Source organism: Salmo trutta, chromosome 30 (genome assembly GCF_901001165.1).
Source record: "Salmo trutta chromosome 30, fSalTru1.1, whole genome shotgun sequence".
Lineage (NCBI taxonomy): Eukaryota > Metazoa > Chordata > Actinopteri > Salmoniformes > Salmonidae > Salmo > Salmo trutta.
Window position 1 is genome coordinate 5,281,728 of NC_042986.1, and position 19,884 is coordinate 5,301,611.

The following is a 19,884-nucleotide window of genomic DNA, read 5'->3' on the forward strand; positions in this document are numbered from 1 at the left end:
TGTCTGAGGCATTTCTAGGACCGTGAGATGTTTCACACATAATTGCCCAGGAGAAAGGCAGGTCAGGGCTTCCCCCGCAGAATGATGCACCCTTTGACGGCTTGCGGTGTATTGATGTAGTCCAGCTCTGTGGCATTTGGCGAAGGCTGTTATACTGTTTGCGGGTTCAGATATAGTTGTTCTTGTTCGATAGAGACATTGAATGTCTTTCAGCGATGTTCCTGTCAGCAGATTCATTGTTAAATATACGAGCAGACATTTATTTTTTTCAGTCTCTGAAAGACTACAACTTGTGTTGGGTGGTGCTTCATGCTCTGGCCACTGTCCCTCTCCCAAGATGGGCTTTTTCGAAGAAGAGGCGGACACTTAACAACAATCCTTTGGGCAAAACTGAAAGAACTGACCTGAAGCAATGGCTTCAAGTGATTCCTCTCATCAACACGAATTTGACGATGGAGCCTCAGTTAGCTCCATGGTGACATTCAACCATACATGTTTCAACCAGAATATAGCAAAGATGATTTGAAACAAAGGGTTGGATTTAGCAAACTTTAGAAGCTCAACTATGGCCGATGCCAGCACCATGAGGGCAGATGACAAAATACGATTTCTAGCTAAGAAAAATATTTTTCCTGCAAGCCACCTGCAAGCTATCTAGCTAACTTTAGTTTATTTACTGAAGCCCATATTGTGTATTGCTGGCTAACTTACTACTGTGTTATTGTGGGAGGGAAATCAAATTATTTTTCTGTTTGCTAACTTCGCTAGCTAGGTAGCTAGCTAACTAAGTTAGCTAAACAACTACCGGTAGCCATAGGTATGACCAAAAATAATGTTTTACAACCTGCAATTTTTTTGGTCTCTATTGTTTACCCTATTCTCATTTTAGTCATAAATATGGCTAGCTACTAAATAGCAAACTACAACGTTACAACCAGCCATCTAAAGCTTGGTTTCCTAGCAAACATTAGCACAGTATATATTTTTTTAAGTGTTATTTATTACATTGTTTAGGTAATCAGGTAATCTTAGGTTTTATTACATACAGTCGGGAGGAACTATTGGATATAAGAGCAACGTCAACTCACCAACATTACGACCAGGAATACGACTTTCCCGAAGCGGATCCTCTGTTTTGCCCACCACCCAGGACAATGGATCGGATCCCAGCCGGCGAGCCAAAACAACGGCGCCGCAGAAGAAGGGGCAGACGGAGCGGTCTTCTGTTCAGGCTCCGGAGACGGGCACATCGCGCACCCCTCCCGAGCATACTGCTCACCAATGTCCAGTCTCTTGACAACAAGGTAGATGAAATCTGAGCAAGGGTAGCATTCCAGAGAGACATAAGAGACTGTAACGTTCTTTGCTTCACGGTAACATGGCTCACTCGAGACACGCTATCGGAGTCGGTACAGCCACCTGGTTTCTTCACGCATCGCACCGACAGAAACAAGCATCTCTCTGGTAAGAAGGGCGGGGGTGTATGCCTTATGATTAACGAGACGTGGTGTGATCATAACAACATACAGGAACTCAAGTCCATCTGTTCACCTGACTTAGAATTCCTCATAATCAAATGTCAACCGCATTATCTACCAAGAGAATTCTCTTTAATTATAATCACAGCCGCATATATTCCCCCCCCCCAAGCAGACACATCGATGGCCCTGAACGAACTTCATTTGACTCTATGTAAAATGGAAACCACATATCCCGAGGCTGCATTCATTGTAGCTGGGGATTTTAACAAGGCTAATATGAAAACAAGACTCCCTAAATTCTATCAGCATATCGATTGCGCTACCAGGGATGGTAAAACCCTAGATCATTGTTATTCTAACTTCCGCAACGCATATAAGGCCCTCCCCCACCCACCTTTCGGAAAAGCTGACCACTATTCCATTTTGTTGCTTCCAGCCTATAGACAGAAACTAAAACAGGAAGCTCCCGCGCTCAGGTCTGTTCAACACTGGTCCGACCAATCTGATTCCACGCTTCAAGATTGCTTCGATCACGTGGACTGGGATATGTTCCGCATTGCGTCAAACAACATTGACGGATACGCTGATTCGGTGAGCGAGTTTATTAGCAAGTGCATCGGCGATGTCGTACCCACAGCAACTATTAAAACATTCCCAAACCAGAAACCGTGGATTGATGGCAGCATTCGCGCGAAACTGAAAGCGCGAACCGCTGCTTTTAATCAGGGCAAGGTGACCGGAAACATGACCGAATACAAACACTGTAGCTATTCCCTCCGCAAGGCAATCAAACAAGCTAAGCATCAGTATAGTAGTAGACAAAGTAGAGTCGCAATTCAACGGCTCAGACACGAGAGGTATGTGGCAGGGTCTACAGTCAATCACGGATTACAAAAAGGAAACCAGCCCCGTCGTGGACCAGGATGTCTTGCTCCTAGACAGACTAAACAACTTCTTTGCTCACTTTGGGGACAATACAGTGCCACTGACACGGCCCGCTACCAAAACCTGCGGACTCTCCTTCACTGCAGCCGACGTGAGTAAAACATTTAAACGTGTTAACCCTCGCGTTAACCCTCGCAAGGCTGCAGGCCCAGACGCTTTGAGAGACAAGTCGAGGACCATATCACCTCCACCCCACCTGACACCCTAGACCCACTCCAATTTGCTTACCGCCCCGATAGGTCCACAGACGACGCAATCGCAACCACACTGCACACTGCCCTAACCCATCTGTACAAGAGAAATACCTATGTGAGAATGCTGTTCATCGACTACAGCTCAGCATTTAACACCATAGTACCCTCCAAACTCGTCATCAAGCTCGAGACCCTGGGTCTCAACCCCGCCCTGTGCAACTGGGTACTGGACTTCCTGACGGGCCGCCCCCAGGTGGTGAGGGTAGGTAACATCTCCACCCCGCCGATCCTCAACACTGGGGCCCCACAAGGGTGCGTTCTCAGCCCTCTCCTGTATTCCCTGTTCACCCATGACTGCGTGGCCATGCACGCCTCCAACTCAATCATCAAGTTTGCAGACGACACTACAGTGGTAGGCTTGATTACCAACAACGATGAGACGGCCTACAGGGAGGAGGTGAGGGCCCTCGGAGTGTGGTGTCAGGAAAATTAGCAGAGTGCTCCTAATCTCAGCTTGTTACTGTATAAAAGACACCTGTCCACAGAGGCAATCAATCAATCAGATTCCAAACTCTCCACCATGGCCAAGACCAAAGAGCTCTCCAAGGATGTCAGGGACAAGATTGTAGACCTACACAATGCTGGAATGGGCTACAAGACCATCGCCAAGCAGCTTGGTGAGAAGGTCAAAAGACCAATTAGTGAAAAAAAATATCAGAATTGGGCTGCCTATGTAAATGCAACCATAGTCCTTTATCCGGCTTCGGTACATTGGCAATTGTGTTTGGCATGGTGGGCTGAGGAAGCGGAGACTCTTTGTTCTTATGGCAATGGGCTTGTCCTGTCTGTGGTGAACGGCTAACTGGATAAGACTCTGTCGAAAGTGGTTTAGGGCTTCTTAACCACCAACAGTTTGGTCCTCTTGTAGAACATTTGCTGGTACTGGTTGTGGTGGTTTTAGCATTTTACACTTTTTTTGTGGAAGGGCAGCACGCCTTTGTTGGTAAATATCAATCAAATGGGACTGGCTAGCGTATTGTTAAGGGACAATGAGAGGACAGTGGGAGCTGCTTTTCAGAGGAAAGATCAGTCAACAAAGTGAATGGGCTAAAGAAGGTGTGAAAAGTCTAAGAAAGTCTGTTCTTAAACAGTATGAATTGTTGTGTAAAAAAACACCAATCTCAACGTCAACAGTGAAGAGGCGACTCCGGGATGCTGGCCTTCTAGATAGAGTTGCAAAGAAGAAGCCATATAACAGACACTGGACAGAAGAACTGCCTAGAAGGCCAGCATTCCGAAGTCGCCTCTTCACTGTTGACGTTGAGACTGGTGTTTTGCGGGTACTATTTAATGAAGCTGCCAGCTGAGGATTTGTGAGGCGTCTGTTTCTCAAACTAGACACTTATGTACTTGTCCTCTTGCTCAGTTGTGCACCGGGGCCTCCCACTCCTCTTTCTATTCTGGTTAGAGTCTGTTTGCGCTATTCTGTGAATGGAGTAGTACACAGCGTTGTACGAGATCTTCAGTTTCTTAGCAATTTCTCACATGGAATAACCTTAATTTCTCAGAACAAGAATGGATTGATGCGTTTCAGAAGAAAGTTCTTTGTTTCTGGCCATTTTGAGCCTGTAATCGAACCCACAAATGCTGGTGCTCCAGATACTCAACTAGTCTCAAGAAGACCAGTTTTATTGCTTCTTTAATCAGGACAGCAGTTTTGAGCAGTGCTAACATAATTGCAAAAGGGTTTTCCAATTATCAATTAGCCTTTTAAAATGATAAACTTGGATTAGCTAACACAACGTGCCATTGGAACACAGGAGTGATGGTTGCTGATAATGAGCCTCTGGACGCCTATGTAGATATTCCATAAAAAATCTGCCATTTCCAACTACAATAGTCATTTACAACATTAACAATGTCTACACTGTATTTCTGATCAATTTGGTGTTATTTTAATGGACAAAAAACGTGTTTTTCTTTCAACATCAAGGACAGTTCAAACTTTTGAACGGTAGTGTACATATTTTTTTTTATTTCACCTTTATTTAACCAGGTAAGCTAGTTGAGAACAAGTTCTCATTTACAACTGCGACCTGGCCAAGATAAAGCAAAGCAGTTTGACACAAACAACACAGAGTTACACATGGAATAAACAAGTGTACAGTCAATAACACAATAGAAAAAAAGAAAGTCTATATACAGTGTGCACAAATGTCGTGAGGAGGTAGGCAATAAATAGGCCATAGTAGCGAAGTAATTACAATTGATCAGATTAACACTGGAGTGATAAATGAGCAGGTGATGATGTGCAAGTAGAAATACTGGTGTGCAAGAGCAGAAAAGTAAATAAAAACAATATGGGGATGAGGTAGTTAGATTGGGTGGGCTATTTATAGATGGACTATGTACAGCTGCAGCGATCGGTTAGCTGCTCAGATAGCTTCTCAGATAGCTGATGTTTAAAGTTAGTGAGGGAAATATAAGTCTCCAGCTTCAGCGATTTTTGCAATTCGTTACAGTCACTTGCAGCAGAGAACTGTAAGGAAAGGTGGCCAAAGGAAGTGTTGGCTTAGGGTGAGATATACCTGCTGGAGCGCGTGCTACGGGTGGGTGTTGCTATCGTGACCAGTGAGCTGAGATAAGGCGGAGCTTTACCTAGCATAGACTTCTAGATGACCTGGAGCCAGTGGGTTTGGCGACGAATATGTAGCGAGGATCCAGCCGACTAGAGCATACAGGTCGCAGTGGTAGGTGGTATAAGGGGCTTTGGTAACAAAACAGATGGTACTGTGATAGACTGCATCCAGTTTGATGAGTAGAGTGTTGGAAGCTATTTTGTAGATGACATCGCCGAAGTCGAGGATCGGTAGGATAGTCAGTTTTACTAGGGTAAGTTTGGCGGCGTGAGTGAAGGAGGCTTTGTTGCAAAATAGAAAGCCGATTCTAGATTTAATTTTGTTTTGGAGATGTTTAATGAGTCTGGAAGGAGAGTTTACAGTCTAGCCAGACACCTAGGTATTTGTAGTTGTCCACATATTCTAGGTCAGAGCCGTCCAGGGTAGTGATGCTAGTTGGGCGGGTGGGTGCGGGCAGCGAACGGTTGAAAAGCATGCATTTGGTTTTACTAGCGTTTAAGAGCAGTTGGAGGCCACGGAAGGAGTGTTGTATGGCATTGAAGCTCGTTTGGAGGTTAGTTAACCGTGTCCAAAGAAGGGCCAGATGTATACAGAATGGTGTCATCTGCAATGAGGTGGATCAGGGAATCACCCGCAGCAAGAGTGACATCGTTGATATATACAGAGAAAAGAGTTGGCCCGAAAATTGAACCCTGTGGTACCCCCATAGAGACTGCCAGAGGTCCGGACAACAGGCCCTCCGATTTGACACACTGAACTCTGTCTGCGAAGTAGTTGGTGAACCAGGCGAGGCAGTCATTTGAGAAAGCAAGGCTGTTGAGTCTGCCGATAAGAATACGGTGATTGACAGAGTCGAAAGCCTTGGCCAGGTCGATGAATGAGATGAGTAATGCCAGATATGTAAACATTATTAAAGTGACTAGTGTTTCATTCCTTAAAGTGGCCAGTGATTCCTTGTCTATGCCTATAGGCAGCAGCCTCTAATGTGCTAGTGATGGCTGTTTAACAGTCTGATGGCCTTGAGATAAAAGTTGTTTTTCAGTCTCTCGGTCCCAGCTTTGATGCACCTGTACTGACCTCGCCTTCTGGATGATAGCGGGGTGAACAGGCAGTGGCTCGGGTGGTTGATGTCCATATGATCTTTTTTGCCTTTCTGTGACATCGGGTGCTGTAGGTGTCCTGGAGGGTGTGTAGTTTGTCCCCGGTAATGTATTGGGCAGACCGCATCGCCCTCTGGAGAGCCTTGCGGTTGTGGGCGGTGCAGTTGCCGTACCAGGCGGTGAAACAGCCCGACAGGATGTTTTCAATTGTGTATCTGTAAAAATGTGTGAAGGTTTTAGGTGACAAGTCAAATTTCTTTAGCCTCCAGAGGTTAAATTTGGCTCTGTTGCGCCTTCTTCACCATACTGTCTGTGTGGGTGGTCCATTTCATTTTGTCAGTGATGTGAACGCCAAGGAACTTGAAGCTTTCCACCTTCTCCACTGCGGTCCCGTCGATGTAGATAGGGTTAGTGCACCCTCTGCTGTTTCCTGAAGTCCACGATCATCTCCTTTGTTTTGTTGGCATTGAGTGAGAGGTTGTTTTCCAGGCACCACACTCCTAGAGCCCGCACCTCCTCCCTGTAGGCTGTCTCGTCATTGTTGGTATTCAAGTCTACTTCTGTTGTCGTCTGCAAACTTGATGATTGACTTGGAGGCGTGCTGGGCCACGCAGTCGTGGGTGAACAGGGAGTGTAGGAGGGGGCTGAGCACGTACCCTTGTGGAGCCCCAGTGTTGAGGATCAGCGGAGTGGAGGTGATGTTTCCTACCTTCACCACCTGAGGGCGGCCCGTCAGGAAGTAATATAGTAATGACTATATGCTGTGGCAGAGCCAGGGTGAAATTCCCCTTTAATGTGCGGGGGGGGGGGGGGGGTGTCAAAGGGACTAAAGACTGTTAAATCATCACCCCCAAATGAAATCTGCAGCAATAACCATTAGAAATGAACCCTAAACCTGGTGCCATTGGTCCCCATTGCCGTCCCATTGTGGTGCCCATTGCCGTCCCATTCTGATCCTATTGCTGTTACATTGTGGTCCCATTAGCGTTCCATTGTGGACGGCTATTTACTGAGTAGTGCACCTGTCAGTAGCTTTCACCTACTTATTGCCTTTCTGGCAAACGTCCTATGTCCACACCCTCATCCTAAACACAACCATGCACACATAGTGTTCGCACACACACACCAATCCACACCCGTCGTCTTTGCCTCTAGAGAAAATACCACACCACGTAAACCTAAGCCTGTCTGCATTTGTGGACTCTGAACTGCTAAAGTTTAGCTTGTGCTCCTCAATGAAGATTTACTAGGACCAATCAGACGAAAGTAGGCCCACTGGAGAGTAATACCATCAGTTGTCAGGGGTTTCTATTTTATGGATATTTTGTGTATGGTCTTTGTGAGGATTTATATCTAAATATATGTATGAAACATAGTTAATCAGTCCAATTTAAAGGAATTCGGTGAATGTGACGTGTACCTTTTAGTTTTTGAATGGACGATGGTCCGGGATGGTGTCTAAGAGCTGAAAGGTGCCTGCTTCTTGATCTCGCCTTATATCAATGGTCAGGCTGGCTCTGTGCGCGTGTGCCGGGGTGGGCGGTTGGTCAGGTTGCTCATTAGCTTGACTGACTGAGATCGCTCTCTCCCACCCACTAATCCACCCTCAGAGCCTCTGTGAGCATAGGGTGGTGCTGGACGAGGCAGGGTAAGGCAAACGGGAGAAGGGGAAGGGGGGGGTTAGGCTGGATCTTAAATCCAGGCCCAGTTTGGCAAGCCGCTCGCTGTCAGCGCCAATTACCGCTGATTCCTTTATATTTCTTCCCAACTCTGATGGGTCCTTTATAGATGGCTGCTCTCTTTTCTCTGAGGATAGAGATGGAGAGAGTGCAGGAGGGAGAGAGAGCGAGGGGGAGGAGAGGGAGTAAGAAGGGGTGGGTGATTGCTCAGTCAGCCTGTTGCCGTTTCCTCCTGTTTCTGTTGCTTCGCAGCAAGTCGGGTTTTTGCCTCAGTCGGGCAGGAACGAATGAATGATCTAAAGTGAACTGGGTCGTCAAATTCAAAGGAGTTCCATACATGAATTCAGGTATCTATCCTACTCTTTTATTTATTTGTGTCAAGACTTATGCTTTGTCTGTCATTGGGATGTTAAAGATTTTACCTTTTGGTATGATGTGTCTGTAGTTATTTGCTAGTGTTAATTTTATCATATAGTTAAGTGTTTTACCTGCTGATTGAGCTGTCAGTCTGAGGCATTTAGCAGGTGATTTTGTTGTGAGGGTTCAGGCAGCCCTGTTGAATGTACCTTTTAATTGTTAATGTTATTTGAATACGTTTGTGGTATCTGATCAAATTTAGTTGTTTGCGCTTCATTTCTTTACATTGACTTTACGAAGTGTATTTTCCATTTTTGATAAATCACTTTAGCTGTTCAATATGGCAGGCATTGCATAAGTATGTTTCTCAGGTAACATAACAATTGTTTAATAACTGTTATTGCGGTAATAGTCACCATTGTCACTTGATGCATTATGACAGTTCAGACAAATCACCTGTTGGCATCGCAGGTTGTGTAGCCTATTCATTACTTTACCAGATGGAAACCTCCTATTGTTTCTCTACTGTCCTTTACACCGTTACAATTTCTGAACAAAGTGCTTTTGTTCCCCGGATTTAACAATAAAGACCGCAATTAATAGCAGACCCTATTTTAGGGCACTATTCTGTTGTAAAGGGATTAGGGCTCGTGGCAGCCTTTTGTTTTAACTAAGATTCTAGTTTTAAGTCTGAAACTTAGTTTTACACAATGAGCTGTTATGGACATTGTGTTTCGAATCGGTCATGTGAAATAATTTGTTGCCCCTTTCTCTCAATAGCAGCAAATTGTCAGTGTGTCAATCTATCGCTCCATTGGTTCTAGAGTGGTGCAAAGTCCTGTTTTTTCCCTTGATGCTGCACTCACAGATTATTTGCAGATTTGCTGAAAATGACCATATGATGAATGGTGATTAGTTAAATGGAAAGTGGAGACCCCATTATAGTCCTTTCACGAGAGTGTCATTTTTCTACAAGTGCAGCCAGGCAGGTACTCTAAAAAGAAGACAATAAAAACAGCATCAAAAGACTCCTCTCTGCACTCGTCTCCCCTTTTGCGTTTCACACATGCCTTAGGTCAGTATTGTCTGCCACCGACTGACAAAGAGAGAAAATATTCAACAGCCAGGTGTCTACCGGTGCCCAGTGTCCCTCGCCACCCAGGCTCTCTTGCTCAGCTCAATTATACTGTAGTTTAAAAAGTATATTAAGTAGGAAAAGGCTTTCCTCAGGGTCCTTAACTGAGAGTATTCTGAACATTAGACCTATCAGGAAGTTGGTGTTCCTATCTGTACCAGTGTAAGAGCAGTGGGGTTCTAAGAATTGCAAAGAGCCTGTGGTATTAGTGGAATGAGAGTAGTCTTCAATCTACTATATGTAAATAAACCTTAACCCAACAGTAATTGTAATTGATATACTTAAAAAGGTATGATCATTATTTTGCCACAGGCAAGATTGAAACCCTGGTATATAGGAGTGGAAGCCATTGTCGTTACCATTAAGCCACAGAGACTTGAATGTTGGCAGTCTAAAATGGTGGATTTAGAGAGCAACAGGCGAAATGGTGTGTTTTTACGTTGTCCCACAGTGAAAACGTAGTTGATTATTCCTGGCTTGCTAGTTACCTTGCTAGCTACATTTCCAGATTAGATTGAAGGATGGCATGCTAGCAAGTTAGTCTATATTTGTTAATAAGACAGTGCTAGCTAGCTAGAGAAATAAGAAAGTCATTGTGTGGTCAGTAGCCTAGTTAGGGTCAGTAGTTGTGTGGTTGTGGTCAGTAGTTGTGTGGTTGTGGTTAGTACTTGTGTGGTTGTGTTGCAGGTTCTTTGGGCCCTATAGTATGGACTTGTTCAGTAGTTGTGAACCTGCAACACAACCACACAACTACTGAACAAGTCCATACTATAGGGCCCAAAGAAACCTGCAACACAACCACACAACTACTGAACAAGTCCATACTATAGGGCCCAAAGAATCTGCAACACAACTACTGACCAGTAGTTGTGTTGCAGATTCTTTGGGCCCTATAGTATGGACTTGTTCAGTAGTTGTGTGGTTGTGTTGCAGGTTCTTTGGGCCCTATAGTATGGACTTGTTCAGTGGTTGTGGTCAGTAGTTGTGTGGTTGTGTTGCAGGTTCTTTGGGCCCTATAGTATGGACTTGTTCAGTAGTTGTGTTCAGTAGATGTGGAAGTCATTAACATTAAGTCATGGAGATTTGAATGTTGGCAGTGTAAAATGGCAGATTTAGACAGCACCAAGCGAAATGGTGTTTTTTTACTTTGTCCCACAGTTAAAATGTAGTTGGTGTATTCCTGTCAGTAATAACAATAATTATATTGATAACTAGAAAAGGAAGTCTCAGCTGCCTGAAAGTATTATTATTAATGTTAGTGGAAGAAGTTTACAGGTGAAAAGTATGTGTGCCCTTGAGCAAGGGACTTAATCATCATCAATTGCTTTTCTAAGTCACTCTGGTTGAAACACCATGTTAACTAATGGGAGTTATTGGAGTTAAAAAGTTGGAGTGTTTAATTTAAAGTTGGTTTGGAGTGTGTATCTTAGGTGTACAGCAGTGTTCCAAAATTAGCAGATTTTGTTCACAATAGACCTCCATGTTAAAATTTGCTAAACATTTTTTGGTGTGCTTTTTACCCCTTTTTTCTCCACAATTTCTTGATATCCAATTGGTAGTTAGTCTTGCCCCATCGCTGCAACTCCCGTACGGACTCAGGAAAGGCAAAGGTCGAGAGCCATGCATCTTTCAAAACACGACCCTGCCAAGCCGCACAGCTTTTTGACATACTGCTCACCACCCGGAAGCCAGCCACACCAATGTGTCAGAGGAAACAACTGGCGACACGAGTCGACGTGTATGCGCCCAGCCCGCCACAATAAGTCGCTAGAGCGCATTGGGACAGTCATTTTTGTAATTTCTTAGAAGAATTACTCTTGCTGAATAATATTTTTTGCAATGGATTAGGAAGTGCACTATTTTTTGTCTACCTTTTCTATAGCCAATTGGTGGTGACTGAGCCTGTATTTGGTCAGGATCTGTCTCTGTTTTGTATCTCTGACAGAGTAGAGAGATTCTGCCAATTTGTATGATCTTTTTAGAGCCAAATAGCACATTTTGTGTTTTTGTTTCATTTTCCCAATTTGTCAAATAGGAGGTTTTAATTTCTGTAACAATCTAATTAGATGTTCCTGTGTGTTTGATTGTTTAGTGTTTTTAACAACTGACATAGGGGACTCTTTTCAAGGTTCAGCTCTTGGCTTTCCAGTGCTTTGAATTGAAGGTATGTTTTGGGGCTTCATTTTAAATAGTGCCAAAATGTTAGTGTCCTTTTCTTTATATTATCAATTAGAGCAAATATTCCGTGTTCCGCTCTGCACGCATTATTTGGTACTTTCTTTCTCTATTGTTTTCTTTCCCTCCCAATGCTTATAATCATAATTGCAGGTTGGACCCTAAACCTCACTTCAATATAGTGAAATTGGTAAAATTACACAATTGAGTACTTTGCACCAGATTTAGATTGAATATTTATTTTGGAGAATTGTATTTTTATGGAGTAAAATGTTTTGACAGACCAAAGCCACCACAGGCACAGATCTTTAGTCCCCGGTAGTTGTACCATTGGGCATGTTCAATTATGTTTTTTCCTATGAAGGAGTGTCTGGTTGCTGGCCTAGTGGTCCTCTGTAGCTCAGGTGGTAGAGCATGGCGCTTGCTACGCCAGCATAGTGGATTCGATTCCTGGGACCACCCTTACATAAAATGTATGCACGCATGACTAAGTCGCTTTGGCTAAAAGCGTCTGTTAAATGGCATATATTGCTGTTTATTGCCCAGTTGATGCAGTATTCCCATAGAATGTCTAGTTGCTCCTGTAGACCTTGCTCTGTTGGTGACAGCAGGACAACGTCATCAGCGTAGAGCAAGTACAGTGGGGGAAAAAATATTTAGTCAGCCACCAATTGTGTAAGTTCTCCTACTTAAAAAGATGAGAGAGGCCGGTAATTTTCATCATAGGTACACGCCAACTATGACAGACAAAATGAGGGAAAAAAATCCAGAAAATCACATTGTAGGATTTTTAATGAATTTATTTGCAAATTATGGTGATTTGTCACCTTTTTTGTATATTGGGGTTATGAGTGCCTGGTTCCAAGTATTAGGGAAGCATCCACTTAATAAGAGGGTCTTCACACTTCACAGAAATACCCTCTGCTACACATATACTGCAATGTAAACTTGTCACATCTCGACCACTACCTCCGACACTCGCCCAACAGACAGTTGCCCGCCTCTAATCTGGGCAGTGTAAACAGAATTATTAATTCAGTCGCAATTTGCTTTTACCTCATATGACTTCCATGATATTGATAAAAGGAAGCCTGGTTTGTTCTAAGGTAACTTTAATACGGTAGCTAGTGTAAGCCTAAGAGCGCCTTTCAGCTAAACCAGGGTTCTCCAACCCTGTTCATGGAGAGCTACCCTCCTGTAGTTTTTCACTCCAACTCCAGTTGTAACTAACCTATTTCAGTTTATCAGCTAGCTAATTATTACAATCAGGTGCGCTAGATTAGGGTTGGAGCAAAAGCCTACAGGACGGTAGCTCTTCAGGAACAGGGTTGGAGAGCCCTGAGCTAAACGTCTATGTGACTACAGTCAGCACATTTATGTGAGGGTGCAGAAATTATTTTGTTTACCTAGTTGTGTAGCCTAATTTATACAGTAATATGAATGACACTATGATAACTTACTGAACATTTATATTTGTATGGGGGGGTAAACTTCAATTATCGATTTGCTAACGTTACTTGATCATGAAGCATGTTTGTTAGTTTGCTTTCTTAGTTAGCTAGCTGTGGATTATCAGCTAATTTAATGTGTATGGACCGGAAAATAAACCCTTTGTCTGCACATGCTTGTGGATTGTTGCATTATTCAAGAGTGCAATATGGTTTGGTTGCATTATTGCATTTTGTAATATGTTTTAGAATAAAAGTTGCTTGGGTTGTTAAATAGTTTGTACTTACTGGCTTGTGGCTACTGTGATATTTACGGTCAACTTGAGCTGCGGACCAAGAATGTTGCATTGCCACGAAAGGTAAGGAGAGGATGTCATATGAATTGAAATCTGTTTAGTCACTCCGCTCCTCAGAATCTCCTTCATCTCTCGTAGTGGGAATAGGGCCTAAGGCATCCTGCAGCTCAGGAGTACTGTGTTTAAGCATTTCATTCCTGATGCTATCAGGGCCACATGCCTTTCCAGCTTCAAGGGCCTTTTCACACTAACCTACTTTGGCGACACAAACTAAGTCCAGGAGAGATACTTATGTAGTGTAAAGAGATGCTTCGAAAACAACAGGTGTAGACTAACAGTGAAATGCTGACTTACGGGCCCTTCCCAACAATGCAGACAGAAAGAAAAGAAAATAATAGATAACACAAGGAATAAATACACAATGATAATGTGGCTATATACACCGGGGAACCAGTACCGAGTCCATGTGCAGGGGTATGAGGTAATTGAGAAAGATATGTACAGATAGGTAGGGGTAAGGTGATGATAATGAGAAAAAGCAGCGGCATATGTGACGAGTCAGAAGGGTTAGTGCAGATAGTCCAGGTAGCTATTTGGTTAACTATTTAGCAGTCTTGTGGCTTGGTGGTAGATGCTGTTCAGCGTCCTGTTGGTACCAGACTTGGTGCATCGGTACCGCTTGCCGTGCGGTAGCAGAGAGAACAGTTTATGAATTGGGTGGCTGGAGCCTTTGACAATTTTTAGGGCCTTCTTCTGACACCGCCTGGTATAAAGGTCCTGGATAGCAGGGAGGTTGGCCCCAGTGATGTACTGGGCCATACGCAGTACCCTCTGTAGCACCTTGCGATTGGATGCCAAGCAGTTGCCATACCAAGCGGTGACGCAGCCTGCTACCAATGGTGCAGCTGTAGACAATTTTTAGGATCTGAGGGCCCATACTAAATCTTTTCAGCCTCCTGAGGGGGAAGAGGCATTGTCTTGCCTTCTTCACGAGTGTGTTGGTCTGTGTGGACCATGTTAATTCCTTAGTGATGTGGACACAGAGAAACTTGATGCTCTCGACCCGTTCCACTACAGCCCTGTCGATGTGGATGGGGGTGTACTCAGCCTTCCATATCCTGCAGTCCATGATCAGCTCCTTTGTCTTGCTGACATTGAGGGAACAATTGCTGTCCTGGCATCACACTGCCAGGTCACTGACCTCTCTATAGGCTGTCTCATCAGTGATCAGGCCTTCCACCATCGTGACATCAGCAAACTTAATGATGATGTTGGAGTCGTGCGAGGCCACGCAGTCATGGGTGAACAGGGAGTACAGGTGGGGACTAAGCCCACACCCCTGAGGGTCTCCCATGTTGAGGATCAGTGTGGCCACCTGGGGGAGGCCGTCAGAAAGTCCAGGATCCAGTTACAGAGGCATGTGTTCAGTCCCAGGGTCCTGAGCTTAGTGATGAGCTTGGAGGGCACTATGGTGTTGAGTACTGAGCTGTAGTGAATGAACAACATTCTCACATACAGAAAGTATTCACACCCCTTGACTTTTTCACATTTTGTTGTTACAGCCTGAATTGGGGCGGCAGGTAGTCTAGTGGTTAGACCGTTGGGCCAGTAACCGAAAGGTTGCTAGATCGAATCCCCGAGCTGACAAGATAAAAATCTGCCCCTGAACAAGGAGGTTAGGCCGTCATTGTAAATAACAATTTGTTCTTAACTGACTTGCCTAGTAAAATAAAGTTTAAATAAAAAATAAAATGTATTAAATTGCGATTTAAAAAAAATGTTGTCACTGGTCTACACACAATACGACAATGTCAGTGTAATTTTTACAAATTAATATAAAACAATAGGCTAGCTAACATTAGGCTCTAACTAGAAAAGCAAACGGCTCTGGGAAACCTATAATAACATCAGCTAGGGAGCCAGCCAGCTAATGTTAGCTAACAGTACACTAGCTTGAAATGAAACCACTTTTTTTGTCAAATTTAGAAATGTGTAATATCTGAAAATATAGCTAGACTATCTTACCTGTTTACAACAACATGCATCATGGACGCGTCGCCCTGTCAGGAATCCCATTCCACAGTTGTCCTTCATTTTTAAAGATGTAATCCAGAGACAGGTGTTTTCTCCATCTCTTTAGCTATCATACTCTAATTCCACTGATTTCAAAAAACACGATCCTCCAGAAAGTGGAGAGCAACACTTATGCAGCTCCACTACACAATACATTTTTTTATAAAGCCACGTTTAACAGGATTACCAACAGACCGACGAGCTCAAATAGACAGACGCCTTCAATATGGCAGACCAATCCGAACTTCTCTCTTGGTATGTCCAGCCCACTCATTATCTCAGCCAATCATGGCTAGTGGGAAGATTCGCCCCTTTTTCTGTGGCTTAACCAACAAGGCTCGTAACGTAACAATTGTATTCGTATTTACAGATGGCATACAAGTTTGTTATTAAGGCACATGAAAGTTCACATGTTCGAGAAGGTATTTCTGCCAAAAAAACGCATTTTGCAACAATACATTTTTTACGTTCAAACGTCTCTTTTGTGAAGTCGTGACTTGTGACATATGCCTAGTTTCCTGAATCGGGTCACAAATGTGGAAAAAGTCAAGGGGTGTGAATACTTTCTGAAGGCACTGTTGGTGTTCCAGGGTGTCTGGGATGATGGTGTTGTGATCCATGTAATCCATCTGGCCCCGCCTTGTGAATGTTAACCTGTTTAAAGGTTTTACTCAAATCGGCCATTTAAGAGCGAGATTACAGATGTCCAGAACAGCTGGTGCTCTCATGCATGGTTCAGTGTTGCTTGTCTTGAAGCAAGCATAGAAGGCATGAAGGCTTTGGGGTTTCCCTTTGTAACCTGTGATAGTTTGCAAGCCCTGCCACATCCGACTAGCGTCAGAGCTTGCGTAATAGGAGTCAATCTTAGATGTTTGATGACTTGACGTAGGTTGTTTCCTTATAAGAGTCCCAATTGGTGTCCCGCTCCTTGAAAGATGCTGCCTTAGCCTTTAGATCAGTGCGGATGCTGCCTGTAATCCACAGCTTCTGGTTGGGATATGTACGTACTATCACTGTGGGGATGACTTTGTTGATGCTCTTATTAATGAAGCCAGTGCTCAAACCGAGGTTAGTGATTGCTGTTCTGATTTCGAGAAGCTGTTTTCCGTCATAGGAAATGATGCCAGAGACATTATGTACAAAAATATACTGCTCAAAAAAATAAAGGGAACACTTAAACAACACATCCTAGATCTGAATGAAATAAATAATCTTATTAAATACTTTTTTCTTTACATAGTTGAATGTGCTGACAACAAAATCACACAAGAATAATCAATGGAAAACCAATTTATCAACCCATGGAGGTCTGGATTTGGAGTCACACTCAAAATTAAAGTGGAAAACCACACTACAGGCTGATCCAACTTTGATGTAATGTCCTTAAAACAAGTCAAAATGAGGCTCAGTAGTGTGTGTGGCCTCCACGTGCCTGTATGACCTCCCTACAACGCCTGGGCGTGCTCCTGATGAGGTGGCGGATGGTCTCCTGAGGGATCTCCTCCCAGACCTGGACTAAAGCATCCGCCAACTCCTGGACAGTCTGTGGTGCAACGTGGCGTTGGTGGATGGAGCGAGACATGATGTCCTAGATGTGCTCAATTGGATTCAGGTCTGGGGAACGGGCGGGCCAGTCCATAGCATCAATGCCTTCCTCTTGCAGGAACTGCTGACACACTCCAGCCACATGAGGTCTAGCATTGTCTTGCATTAGGAGGAACCCAGGGCCAACCGCACCAGCATATGGTCTCACAAGGGGTCTGAGGATCTCATCTCGGTACCTAATGGCAGTCAGGCTACCTCTGGCGAGCACATGGAGGGCTGTGCGGCCCCCCAAAGAAATGCCACCCCACACCATGACTGACCCACCGCCAAACCGGTCATGCTGGAGGATGTTGCAGGCAGCAGAACGTTCTCCACGGCGTCTCCAGACTCTGTCACGTCTGTCACATGTGCTCAGTGTGAACCTGCTTTCACCTGTGAAGAGCACAGGGCGCCAGTGGCGAATTTGCCAATCTTGGTGTTCTCTGGCAAATGCCAAACGTCCTGCACGGTGTTGGGCTGTAAGCACAACCCCCACCTGTGGACGTCGGGCCCTCATACCACCCTCATGGAGTCTGTTTCTGACTGTTTGAGCAGACACATGCACATTTGTGGCCTGCTGGAGGTCATTTTGCAGGGCTCTGGCAGTGCTCCTCCTGCTCCTCCTTGCACAAAGGCGGAGGTAGCGGTCCTGCTGCTGGGTTGTTGCCCTCCTACGGCCTCCTCCACGTCTCCTGATGTACTGGCCTGTCTCCTGGTAGCGCCTCCATGCTCTGGACACTTCGCTGACAGACACAGCAAACCTTTCCACAGCTCGCATTGATGTGCCATCCTGGATGAGCTGCACTAACTGAGCCACTTGTGTGGGTTGTAGACTCCGTCTCATGCTACCACTAGAGTGAAAGCACCGCCAGCATTCAAAAGTGACCAAAACATCAGCCAGGAAGCATTGGAACTGAGAAGTGGTCTGTGGTCCCCACCTGCAGAACCACTCCTTTATTGGGGGTGTCTTGCTAATTGCCTATAATTTCCACCTGCTGTCTATTCCATTTGCACAACAGCATGTGAAATGTATTGTCAATCAGTGTTGCTTCCTAAGTGGACAGTTTGATTTCACAGAAGTGTGATTGATTTGGAGTTACATTGTGTTGTTTAAGTGTTCCCTTTATTTTTTTGAGCAGTGTAGTTAAGATCAAGAGAAAAACAAATCACACAAGATAGCAGAATTTGTCAGAAGCCCATAAAACTACCGCTATCCACTGCAGCACCAACCTTAAAAACTCTCTGAGACGTCTCCCACACTACCCCCTCTGAGTGTTAGTGTAAAGGAAAAGGCTCTCCCACACCACATGTCCCTGCAAGAACAACCTTAATTACCTTAATACCAGTAGACAGCATTTTTGCTCTGTTAGCCAAAATGAAAGGCTTTTAAAATATCCACACATTTGTGAATCATTACATTAATCAAGTGTGTAACGATATGTACAATATGGTTTCAATGAGAAGCTCCTGTATAGTTTGAATTGCTATCCTTATTTTGTTTGTCTATGTTATTTACGGTATGCTATTAGCTGCACTCACATGAGGCAAGGATGTGGCTTTGGCCACACCACTTCCAAGGCTAGTGTAAACAGAAAAGTAGAACATTTGATGTTGGAGAGAATTAGAGCTCACTAGACATATTTTACTCATGTAAATCCACCCTAAGGCTTTGTAATTTATTTGAAAATTCTTGTTTTATTTATTTTATTTCACCTTTATTTAACCAGGTAGGTAAGTTGAGAACAAGTTCTCATTTACAACTGCGACCTGGCCAAGATAAAGCAAAGCAGTTCAACACATAACAACACAGTTACACATAGAGTAAAACAAACATACAGTCAATAATACAGTAGAAAAATAAGTCTATATACACAATGTGAGCAAATGAGGTGTGAGATAAGGGAGGTAAAGGCAATAAATAGGCCATGGTGGCGAAGTAAGTACAATATAGCAATTAAAACATTGGAATGGTAGATTTGACAGTAGATGAGTGTGCAAAGTAGAAATACTGGGGTGCAAAGGAGCTAAATAAATAAATACAGCAGGGGAAGACGTAGTTGTTTGGGCTATTTATAGATGGGCTATGTACAGGTACAGTGATCTGTGAGCTACTCTGACAGCTGGTGAGGGAGATAAGTGTTTCCAGTTTCAGAGATTTTTGTAGTTCGTTCCAGTCATTGGCAGCAGAGAACTGGAAGGAGAGGCAGCCAAAGGAGGAATTGGCTTTTGGGGTGACAAGTGAGATATACCTGCTGGAACGCGTGCTACGGGTGGGTGCAGCTATGGTGACCAGCGAGCAGAGATAAGGCGGGACTTTACCTAGCAGGGTCTTGTAGATGACCTGGAGCCAGTGGGTTTGGCGACGAGTATGAAGCGAGGGCCAGCCAACGAGAGCGTACAGGTCGCAGTGGTGGGTAGTATATGGGGCTTTGGTGACAAAATGGATGGCACTGTGATAGACTGCATCCAATTTGTTGAGTTGGGTGTTGGCGGCTATTTTGTAAATGACATCGCCAATGTCGAGGATCGGTAAGATGGTCAGTTTTACGAGGGTATGTTTGGCAGCATGAGTGAAGGATGCTTTGTTGCGAAATAGGAAGCCAATTCTAGATTTAACTTTGGATTGGAGATGTTTTATGTGAGTCTGGAAGGAGAGTTTACAGTCTAGCCAGACACCTAGGTATTTGTAGTTGTCCACATATTCTAAGTCAGAACCGTCCAGAGTAGTGATGCTGGACGGACGGGCGGGCAGGTGCAGGCAGCGATCGGTTGAAGAGC

The 19,884-nt window shown here is 44.2% G+C and overlaps 1 protein-coding gene across 1 annotated transcript in view; it reads left to right on the forward strand.

Annotated features, from left to right (window-relative positions):
• Positions 1 to 19,884, forward strand: part of LOC115168847 (espin-like) — a 146,543-nt gene that overhangs the window by 78,553 nt on the left and 48,106 nt on the right. The gene's annotated exons all lie outside the window — the stretch shown is intronic.